The sequence below is a fragment of the Schistocerca piceifrons genome, chromosome 6 (assembly GCF_021461385.2).
Source record: "Schistocerca piceifrons isolate TAMUIC-IGC-003096 chromosome 6, iqSchPice1.1, whole genome shotgun sequence".
Classification (NCBI taxonomy): domain Eukaryota; kingdom Metazoa; phylum Arthropoda; class Insecta; order Orthoptera; family Acrididae; genus Schistocerca; species Schistocerca piceifrons.
The window spans coordinates 366,473,942-366,483,806 of record NC_060143.1 but is presented as its reverse complement, the minus strand read 5'-3'; the positions used below and the strand labels follow the sequence as shown (position 1 = coordinate 366,483,806).

The window sequence follows — 9,865 nt, the reverse complement described above, 5'->3', positions numbered from 1 at the left end:
CCCCTCCCTCCCTACTCCTCGACCTTGCACCTGCTCTCGAGCACGTGCCTGAGCAGACGCGAGTACTCGCGCTCAAAACCGGCCAGTTGTTAAGCCCTGTCCTAGGAGTCTCGAGGCTCTCTGCCGCATCCTCCGCCTAATCCCTTACAATGTGCTCCCCTTGTGTTCCAGCAACCTCCTCCCTCTTTCCCCGCCTCTTTCGTTTGTACCCAGACCACGAATTGGGACTGGTCTGTATCAAGGACCTGGGCAATGGCCTTGCCGCAGTGGATACACCGGTTCCCGTCAGATCACCAAAGTTAAGCGCTGTCGGGCGTGGCCGCCACTTGGATGGGTCACCATCCGGACCGCCATGTGCTGTTGCCATTTTTCGGGGTGTACTCAGTCTCGTGATGCCAATTGAGGAGCTACTCGACCGAATAATAGCAGCTCCGGTCAAAGAAAACCATCAAAACCATCGTAACGACCGGGAGAGCTGTGTGCTGACCACACGCCCCTCCTATCCGCATCCTCAGATGAGGGTGACACGGCGGGCGGATGGTCCCGAAGGGCCACTTGTGGCCTGATGACGTAGTGCTGCTTTTATATCAAGGACCTAAAGCTTCGGTCATCACCATTACCTTTCGGTGTCTGTTCCTCTCCGTTGTTGAACATCAGTGTGTTATCATTTATAATGGTGGCTCTAGAATAAGGAGAGGAGGGGAAATGCTGTTACTCTCGTGCTGGTCAGGAACAACATTTGTTGCTGGGAACGTACAGAGTTTTTCTTCCCGGACGATGTGCGTCGCCGGTTGTCAGAAACGATGTCTCGACAACTGCCGGTGGGACGACGTGCGGCGTGGAGTTGACAACCATCAAGAGACTCGGTTGGGTTGTTTGGAAGGAGGAGACCAAACAGCGAGGTCATCGGTCTCATCGGATTAGGGAAGGAAGTCGGCCGTGCCCTTTCAAAGGAATCATCCCCATTTGCCTGGAGCGATTTAGGGAAATCACGGAAAACCTAAATCACGATGGCTGGACGCGGGATTGAACCGTCGTCCTCGCGAATGCGCGTCCAGTGTGCTAGCCACTGCGCCACCTCGCTCGGTGCCATCAAGAGAGACCTAAGTTTTAGTAAATAGACCTCCCTAGATCGCGTTGTAATTTGTTGTGACTCAGTGACCTGTCTCCAGGGTGCTGATCCATGTTAGTCTTGTCAGCCAGTGATATCTCGCTTATCATTACCTTCTCTCTGACCTTGGTCTTACTGCTTGCTCAGTTGTTTTCCTCTGGTTCCCAAGTCATGTGGATATCCCAGGTAATGAACTGACCGACCGTTTGGATATAGAAGCGAAAAGTGTTTTTACTACGTTATTTGTGGAAAATACTTGTTATAGTTACGTGTGCATCACAACACCTCAGCATGATGCGGAGAATGGAAGTGCTTGCCACACTAAAACGCAAGTAAAAACGAATATAGGCGCGAAAACATCGCGACAAACTAAATTACATTCTAGAAGATAGGTTAACTCCCAGCAAAAACTTTCTCATTAACACTGTTTGGTTGCAGATGAGAAGCTACCTGTAGTAACTAACACACAAGTGATCCAGAAAATTCATGCACACCGAATGTAAAGGTATTTACAGAAAGAAACGATCTGTTGTTTGAACTAAAGATACACAAAATTTTATAACCATTTAACAAAAATGTTCACATTGCAGAGTAAATAAAAACGAAAACCCACCGATGATGGCACAGTGGTGCCGAAGCATGTTTGGGTACTGAGAAAAAACGGTGTTTTGAATAACTGGCGGACCTCACATCCAACAATACAGACTTAATTATTAGGAAGTTTATTCTGAGGATAATTGTTTAGAGTGCAGCCCTGAATAGAATGGACAATAGAAGGAAATGGAGGCTTTTGAAATGTGGTGCTACAGAAGAATTCTGAAGATTGGGCCGGTAGAGGAGGTACTGAATAGGACTGCGGAAAAAAGAAATTTGTTGCACAACTAGACTAAAAGAAGAGAGCGGTTGAGAGGACGCATTATGAGACATCAAGGAATCACCAGTTTAGTGTTCGAGGGATTCGGGGTGGAGGATTGTAGAGACAGCCCAACAGATTGATACAGCTAGCGGATTCAGAAGTGTTCAGGTTGAAGTAGTTGTTTGGAGATGGAGAGTCTTGTACAGGACAGAGTATCATGGAGAGCTGCATCAAACCGGCTTTTGGACAGAAGACCACAACGACAGCATCTGTTTGCCCTGTTGGCTTCACGTCCTTACATTATATCGATCCCCTCTATCTATAGAATGGGCTTGTTTTGGACGTGTGCGGCCGATGGCGTTGTGTAGCCCACAAGCCTGTGACTAGGGAGGCTTGCCGGCTGGCCTGGAGAACCGAGCGTTGCCCCTAGGCGGTGTCTCCTGTTACTTTCCGCGCTCGGCGCATGCGCACGTGACCTTTTCGCCGGCACGGCGGCGGCTGCGGGCAGCGTTCCGCATCGGCCCGCTGTTTGTAGCTCTTCCCTCCCTCTCAAGCCCCCCCCCCCCCCCCCTTCCCCATGCACACTGCATGCAGCCAGCCGCAGACGAACTCTCCTCACTCTGGCTGTCAAGCGAAATAAACTGCTGTCTCTCCTCACGACGTGCGTCTTCCGCTCCTCGCCGCCTGCTGGTCACTCAGCGCAAGGGCACCTTCCGTCAGCTCGCGTGTATTGTACAGGAGATAGCCACAACTAGTGTTTATTTCGCATCAGATGGTTGTAAATATACAACCTTTTACTAGTATCTAGCACTGTATTCCTATCGGAGCACAAAAAAAGACTCTGGCTGAAAAGTGGAATACAACTGCCCCATTCTGCCTTCCTCAGCACCTTCAAAAATTTTCCCAAAAACTTTTCAACCACTGTAAGTCGACCATACCCATTTACTCCCACTTGCCCATTCCCACTGAGTCATTCAACCCAACTCAGTGACATTATCTCTTTCTGTCTCTCCAACTAGCACTGTTTCATTTCTCAAGGCTACAATCTCCTTCGTTCTGCCCTACTACGTTCTCCTTCACTCTTTCTGTAGCACTGTTCTGTCACTATCAACTGTGATCCACCGTAACTGTGTCCGTCTCTTTCTCTCATACTGTCATTGTCTCCTTCGCTCTTTCTATACCACAATCACTATCTACTACCTTCCAGTATTTACTACTTTTCACATCTCTTTCCCATTGCCACAGTCTCATCCTCACTCAGCATAAAAATGCCAGAAAATGTTCGCAAGCCAAAATTTATGAGAAATTTTTTAGAGATGCTGAGGAAGGTAGACTGAGGCAGTTTTTATCCCACTTTTCATTCAGTCGTTAAAACAGGAGCATATAGCCTTTTTTGTGGTCCAGTAGGAGCGTTTTTCCGCTGGTTCCCTTCTTTTCCCTGCTACACCAGGACACGTCATTCATACGAAATGAATTCTAAGGGACAGTAAAATTTTGATAGTTTGCTTATGTGAAATTGAAATAACTCAAAACTAATTTTACATCACAGCGCGGATTTTCGCTGCACAAAAATTTTTCATGTGCTTAAGTACTAGAACATGGGGTTCCCAGAACACCTCTGATGATAACGGAGACACTGTGCAGCATATTTCTCCGTGCTACGACCCATTATAAACTACATTTTCGCCTCACACCAGAACGTACGTATTTTACTTGTACAAATAGGGTGACTTTGAAGGATACCAAGAAAATTTTCAAGGTTGTTAGAGATCGGGATGTTGGGAATATATCGTAATAATTTCACCTGTGCATATCAGTACTGCAATCCGCGGCTCGGTTTTGGCACCCAAAAACCATGTTGGTGGGGTGTTCCTCGGACTGTTGAAAACGTTAAGATGGCAGTTCTAGATAAATGTCTAGAGAATATACCGTTAAAATTTAAGTTTTCTGCAGTTTGTTATTTAAATATGTGCTACTCACGGCGAAAAATTGCGAAAAACGCTGTTTTCGGGTTTCCTTGAGAACCGTTCCTGAACTTGTTGGTGGCTCCACAAGCGCTTTAAGGGGGCACTGTAGATCACGTCTAATGTGATCAGAACACACAGCTTTCCGCCATGTGCCTAAACTGGAGGAAGTGTGTAATATTCAAACTTTGACCCTGTACTATTGGATAGTTACAGTAAGACGATCCCTCCGGTTGGCCGTGCGGTCTAACGCACGGCTTTCCGGGCGGGAAGCAGCGCCTGGTCCCCGGCACGAATCCGCCCGGCGGACTTGTGTCGAAGTCCGGTGAACCGGCCAGTCTGTGGACGGTTTTCCATCTGCCTCGGCGAATGCGGGCTGGTTCCCCTTATTCCGCCTCAGTTACACTATGTCGGCGATTGCTGCGCAAACAAGTTCTCCACGTACGCGTACACCACCATTACTCTACCACGCAAACATAGGGGTTGCACTCGTCTGGTGTGAGACGTTCCCTTGGGGGGTCCACCGGGGGCCGAACCGCACAATAACCCTGGGTTCGGTGTGGGGCGGCGGAGGGATGAAGTGGACTGCGGTAGTCGTCGTGAACTTGTGGACCACTGCGGTGCGGCGGGGACGGAGCCTCTCCGTCGTTTCTAGGTCCCCGGTTAACATACAACATACATACAAGACGATCCCTCTGTTGGGTATACAAATGGACCCTACAAAGAGTTATCCAAAACACTTGACTGTACCTGTCTGTCGCCAATACAACCTGGAAAGGTCCCGTTTTTTGCGCAGCGTTTTGGAACATTTATGTCAATGAGATGAGATTGTGTGTGTGTGTGTGTGTGTGAGAGAGAGAGAGAGAGAGAGAGAGAGAGAGAGAGAGAGAGAGAGAGAGAGGGGGGGTGGGGGATAAATCCACAGAGGATGTAGTGGCGCTATAGATTATGAATATTTATGTAAAGAGCGTAGTTAATTGCGTTTGTCGCCAACATCAAACGTATAGTACCAGAATGAGATTTTCACTCTGCAGTGGAGTGTGCTCTAATATGAAACTTCCTGGCAGATTAAAACTGTGTGCCGGAGCGAGACTCGAATTCGGGACCTTCTCCTTTCGCTGGCAAGTGATCTACCATCTGAGCTACCCACGCACGACTCACGACCCGTCATCACAACTTCAGTTCTGCCAGTACCTCGTCTCCTACTTTCCAAACTCATTCTCGAAACATTCCCCAGGTTGTGGCTAAGCCATGTCTCCGCACTATACTTTGTTCGAGGAGTGCTAGTTCTGCAAGGTTCGCGGAAGAGCATCTGTGAAGTTTGGAAGGTAGGATTCAGCTGTAATTCAGCGGAATACATTTCCTCTCTTGACTATTGGTGTGAGCTATGCAACGAATATTGTAAAACTAAAATTTAACTTACCCGGAACTCGTAAAAGTAAACGAAACAGCAAGATACATCAGCAGAAATAACCGAGCTGCGTCATTCGGATTCTGGTTGCTCAGACTTCTCAGGGCGCCGCCAGAATATGCTAGGATAATAAAGAAAATATGCTAGGGATATAAAGAAGAAATCGGGTTACAAACAGTCTTCCTGGTGTTTTACTTGAGCTCGGCGCCACCATGTACTCGCAATACGTGGAATTTTGTCTCAGTGTTTTATCTTGCTTGATCCATCAACTGCTTTCACTAACAGCAATCATACATCCAAAAATGTTAAACGGAGTGTAGTTGTTGAAAAGAGAGAGCGGGAGAGTCATTTTCGACTTAATGGGTATTTTTGTTCACTCACATCCTGTCTTCTGGTCGTTAAATGGATATCCATCGCAGTTATTTCTACGTTATTCAAACTTCCTGACTGCTTTTCTACGTGATAATGAAGGAATTTTCACAAAGGGTTTGATGCACAATGGCGGGTGTGCCAACGTGATCTTCCGGGAACCACTTTCCGTGAGGAAACGAGGTTCTCTGCAAATCAGTAGGAAGCGGTTGTACGCCGATTCATCACGGAGTACAAGGAAGCACCGCAGTGCTTCGAGGCGTTCCGCCGATTCAGCGGAAAACGATAAGAGCATTTCTCGTCAAGCCACGAAGTAACAGTATTTTCACTCCTTACAGATCGGAAGCGGACACCGTCTCGTAGAAAACAAACTTAGGCGAAATTCTAAATGTCACTTTGTTTACATTGTAAGAAGATTTGCACGATTAGTCAACTCCAACGGAGTCGTTGCAAGAAAGAGGTCGTGCATCCCGGAGTGCCATATAAAATGTCAAGAGGCGGCATGTCAAAATGAGACAAGAAACATGCTGCATGCTCTAACATACAGAGTGAACGTTAATAAAGCCGATAAACCGCAGGGACGGATTTCTGACTGGAAATGGGGGAGAGAAGGTCGCAATGAACATTTGTCCGGAAGTGGACGGTGTGTGTGCGACGACAACAAATCGTCCCGGAGCACACTACAGTACTGCATCGCATTCACGTCACAACAGATGTTCAATGTGGCCTCGATGGGACAGCAGGTGATATTGTAGCGGTTGTCATGCAGGTTACACATGATAGTACTTTGGCTTATATCACGTTGGGAGTGGCCGAGCGGTTTCTAGGCGCTACAGTCTGGAACCGCGCGACCGTTACGGTCGCAGGTTCGAATCCTGCTTCGGGCATGGATGTGTGTGATGTCCTTAGGTTAGTTAGGTTTAAGTAGTTCTAAGTTCTAGGGGACTGATGACCTCGAAGTTAAGTCCCATTGGGCTCACAGCCATTTGAACCATACCACGTTGATGGGCCACTTAGCTGGAGCTTGTACTCGGGTTCGGCTCAATATCCTGTAGAATCCAGTCATCCAAATTATGGTGCAAGCACAGTCCGCCGCCTAACTGCACAGTCGTCTATCTGAAAGGACCCATGATCACACAAACGCCCGAAAATAACAAAAATGTTCAAATGTGTGTGAAATCCTATGGGACTTAACTGCTAAGGTCATCAGTCCCTAAGCTTACACACTACTTAACCTAAATTATACTAAGGACAAACACACACACACCCATGCCGGAGGGAGGACTCGAACCTCCGCCGGGACCAGCCGCACAGTCCATGACTGCAGCGGCTAGACCGCTCGGCTAATCCCGTGCGGCCGAAAATAGCTTGAAATGTTATGTGATGTGGTTGGTGTATGTTGTTAGGTGTAGCAGTGTTACATCTCGACCGTTTCCATCTGCTTGGCTGTACACAAACACCATCTCGGCTTGTTCCCGACATGAATACCAGACCATTTTGCTGCTTACAGTACGGTGCGTCAATCGCACAGTCTGCAAGACACAAGGAACATGGTCAGAGGAACTGTCATTCGTGAGAGCCATCTACCGTGGCAACGATCCGTTTTCGGACACAAGTTCATACGATGTTTTTTCCTCCATTAGCAGTCAACAATTTGTCCCTTTAGTCCGTCGGTTTTATCAGTGTTCAAACTGTAAAGGCCACGATGCTGAGCTTAGAGAGATGCAAGCGCAGACAGTTGTAGGTCCGTGTGAAAAGCGCGTCAGGTGTATTCCACCATTACGGACTTCCAGTACCAAATATGGTACGAGATTTTCTGTTGACACCAATAGTAAAGCTGTACAGACACCTTAATAAAACCGGAACGAAAGCATCGATACCGAAATTATCGCTAAGTGATTGCTTTTTTAACGTGATTTAAGCTTTTTGTTAAAAGGAAGCACTCGTTTATACGGGATGATACATAAGAACAATGAAGAGTCGTACCTCTCCCTCGTTCCGTTTCACATCAGGGTGGAGCTGCTCTTTGTGCTCCAGGCATATAAAACGTCACATGCGCCTGCACCCCATGGCGTTGCTCGGCCTCCAATGGGAGGCTTTCTCGTGCTCGACTGCGACCGACGAGTCCTTATGGCATTCGCGCAAAGGTCTACCTGTGTGTGTTGTGGCTGGTTTTAACGTTTTAGACCAAGATTAGAGCGGAGGACCGAGCGAGGTGGCGCAGCGGTTACCACACTGGACTCGCATTCGGAAGGACGACGGTTCAATCCCGCGTCCGGCCATCCTGATTTAGGTTTTCCGTGATTTCCCTAAAATCGCTCCAGGCAAATGCCGGGATGGTTCCTTTGTAAGGTCGCGGCCGACTTCTTTCCCCGTCCTTCCCTAATCCAATGACCTTGCTGTTTGGTCTCTGCCCCCAAAACAACCCAACCAACCAACCCTACGGAGGCCCAGGATTATTTTAGATCTGACGAATTTTGAGAAAGATTGTACTCACAGTTTTACGTTTCAGTCTCTCTTTTTTAATGTGTTACACGAGCACACGGTTTTACAATTGTGTATACAGATGGCTCCTTGGCTGTCCCTTCGTCTTCCCTGAGCGTGTCTTCAATATTCGCCTTTCACACGCCCACAATAAATTTTCTGTTGAGCTCCATGCGATCCTGAAGGCATTGGAGCAGATGAGATGTCTTCAGCGCAGTGCGCTACGATCGTTGCGGCATATGTACCCTGCAGGGAAATGTGTGCCGCTCGTACAGGACCAGCCGTACTTCCTACAGCGGCGGCGGAAGGAGGTGTCATTCCGCTGGGTACCATGACACGTGGGAATTTGAGGAAATAAACAGGTCGTCAAAGCCGTGAAGAAGGCCTGCAGGGAACACGCCGTTACAGAATGCGCCATTTCGATGCAGGCTGTTATTTCGCTGGTGGGTCACAGATCCGTGCACTTAGGGAAGGAGCAGTGGCTGGTGATGAGGGACAATAAGCTACGTTTAGTGAAGCCGACTATCCGGCCAACCAGACCTTCATGCCAGTCGCTGAAGTGCGATGTAGCGGCCCCGACCTGCCTCCGCACTGGACACTGTCCCCTGACATAAGGGATTTTACTCTGGCGAGAGGACACCCCTCTCTGTGATCCCTGTACGCTACATTTTAACTGAGTGCATCTTATTTCGTGGGCGGTCAGAAGCAAAATTTAGTTGAGGATCCGCCCTCTATTTTATTTGATAACGAGACGAGTGTGATGAAGCTTTTAAAATTTTGTGGTATATCTGGTCTTCCGCATAATCTTTTAGGCTGGACACTTTAATGTGTTGCACACTGGCGGGTTCACACCCTTTTCTCCCAGCGATCAGCCAGCCTCAGGTGTCAGCTGTCCTCTTTTAATACTTCCCACTGCTTTTTCCATTTTGTTCGGTTTGCCGATGTCGTTTTCGTTGCTGTGTGTGTGTGTGTGTGTGTGTGTGTGTGTGTGTGTGTGTGTGTGTGTGTGTTCCATTTTTTCAGGATTTTCTTTCCGTTTTTATTCGCAGTTTTCGTTTTAGTCATTTTATGATAATCCTCCACACTTGTTTCATTACGCTTTGTTAAGGGTGCTGAAGACCTTGCTGTAGTGCGCCCTCAAAATCTTATCGTCGTCGTCTTCGTCGTCTTCATCATCATCATCATCATGGCCCTCTTTGTTGCGAGTGTGTGTGACATGTCTGTTGAGCAGGCTGCGTTACAACGTGCAAAGTAATATACCTGTTGCATGAGAATGACTTCCGCTGGTGTGCTCCATCGTTGAGGAAGCAGTTGTAGAGAGTGAGAGGTGATGTTTGGAAGCGTGGTGCGGCAGCGACCAGCCGCCGGCCGTGGCTAGGCTTAAAAGGCGACGCTGTGCGCCGCTCTGGCCTCGCCCTTGACTCTTTTTTCCCCCCCTGCTCCTGCTCTGCTCCTGTCCGGAATTCGTAACAGCTCGCCACGCGTGTCCCGCCTCTACAAGCAGACACGTGCTCGCTTTGCCCACCAGAGCCTCGTAGCCGTGTTCAGCAAGGCACCTTTCCTCCAACACGTTAGCAGGCAGATTCCATATTGACAAATTGCCTGTTCGGCATATGTGTCGGTTTCTTTGGTCGACGTTTATCCGAAAATTTTTCTGGCGTTACGCCACC

General features: G+C 48.2%; 1 pseudogene; it reads left to right on the top strand.

Moving 5' to 3' along the window:
- The first annotated feature begins 248 nt into the window (after positions 1 to 248).
- Positions 249 to 366, top strand: LOC124803982 (annotated as a pseudogene).
- Positions 367 to 9,865: the final 9,499 nt, after the last annotated feature.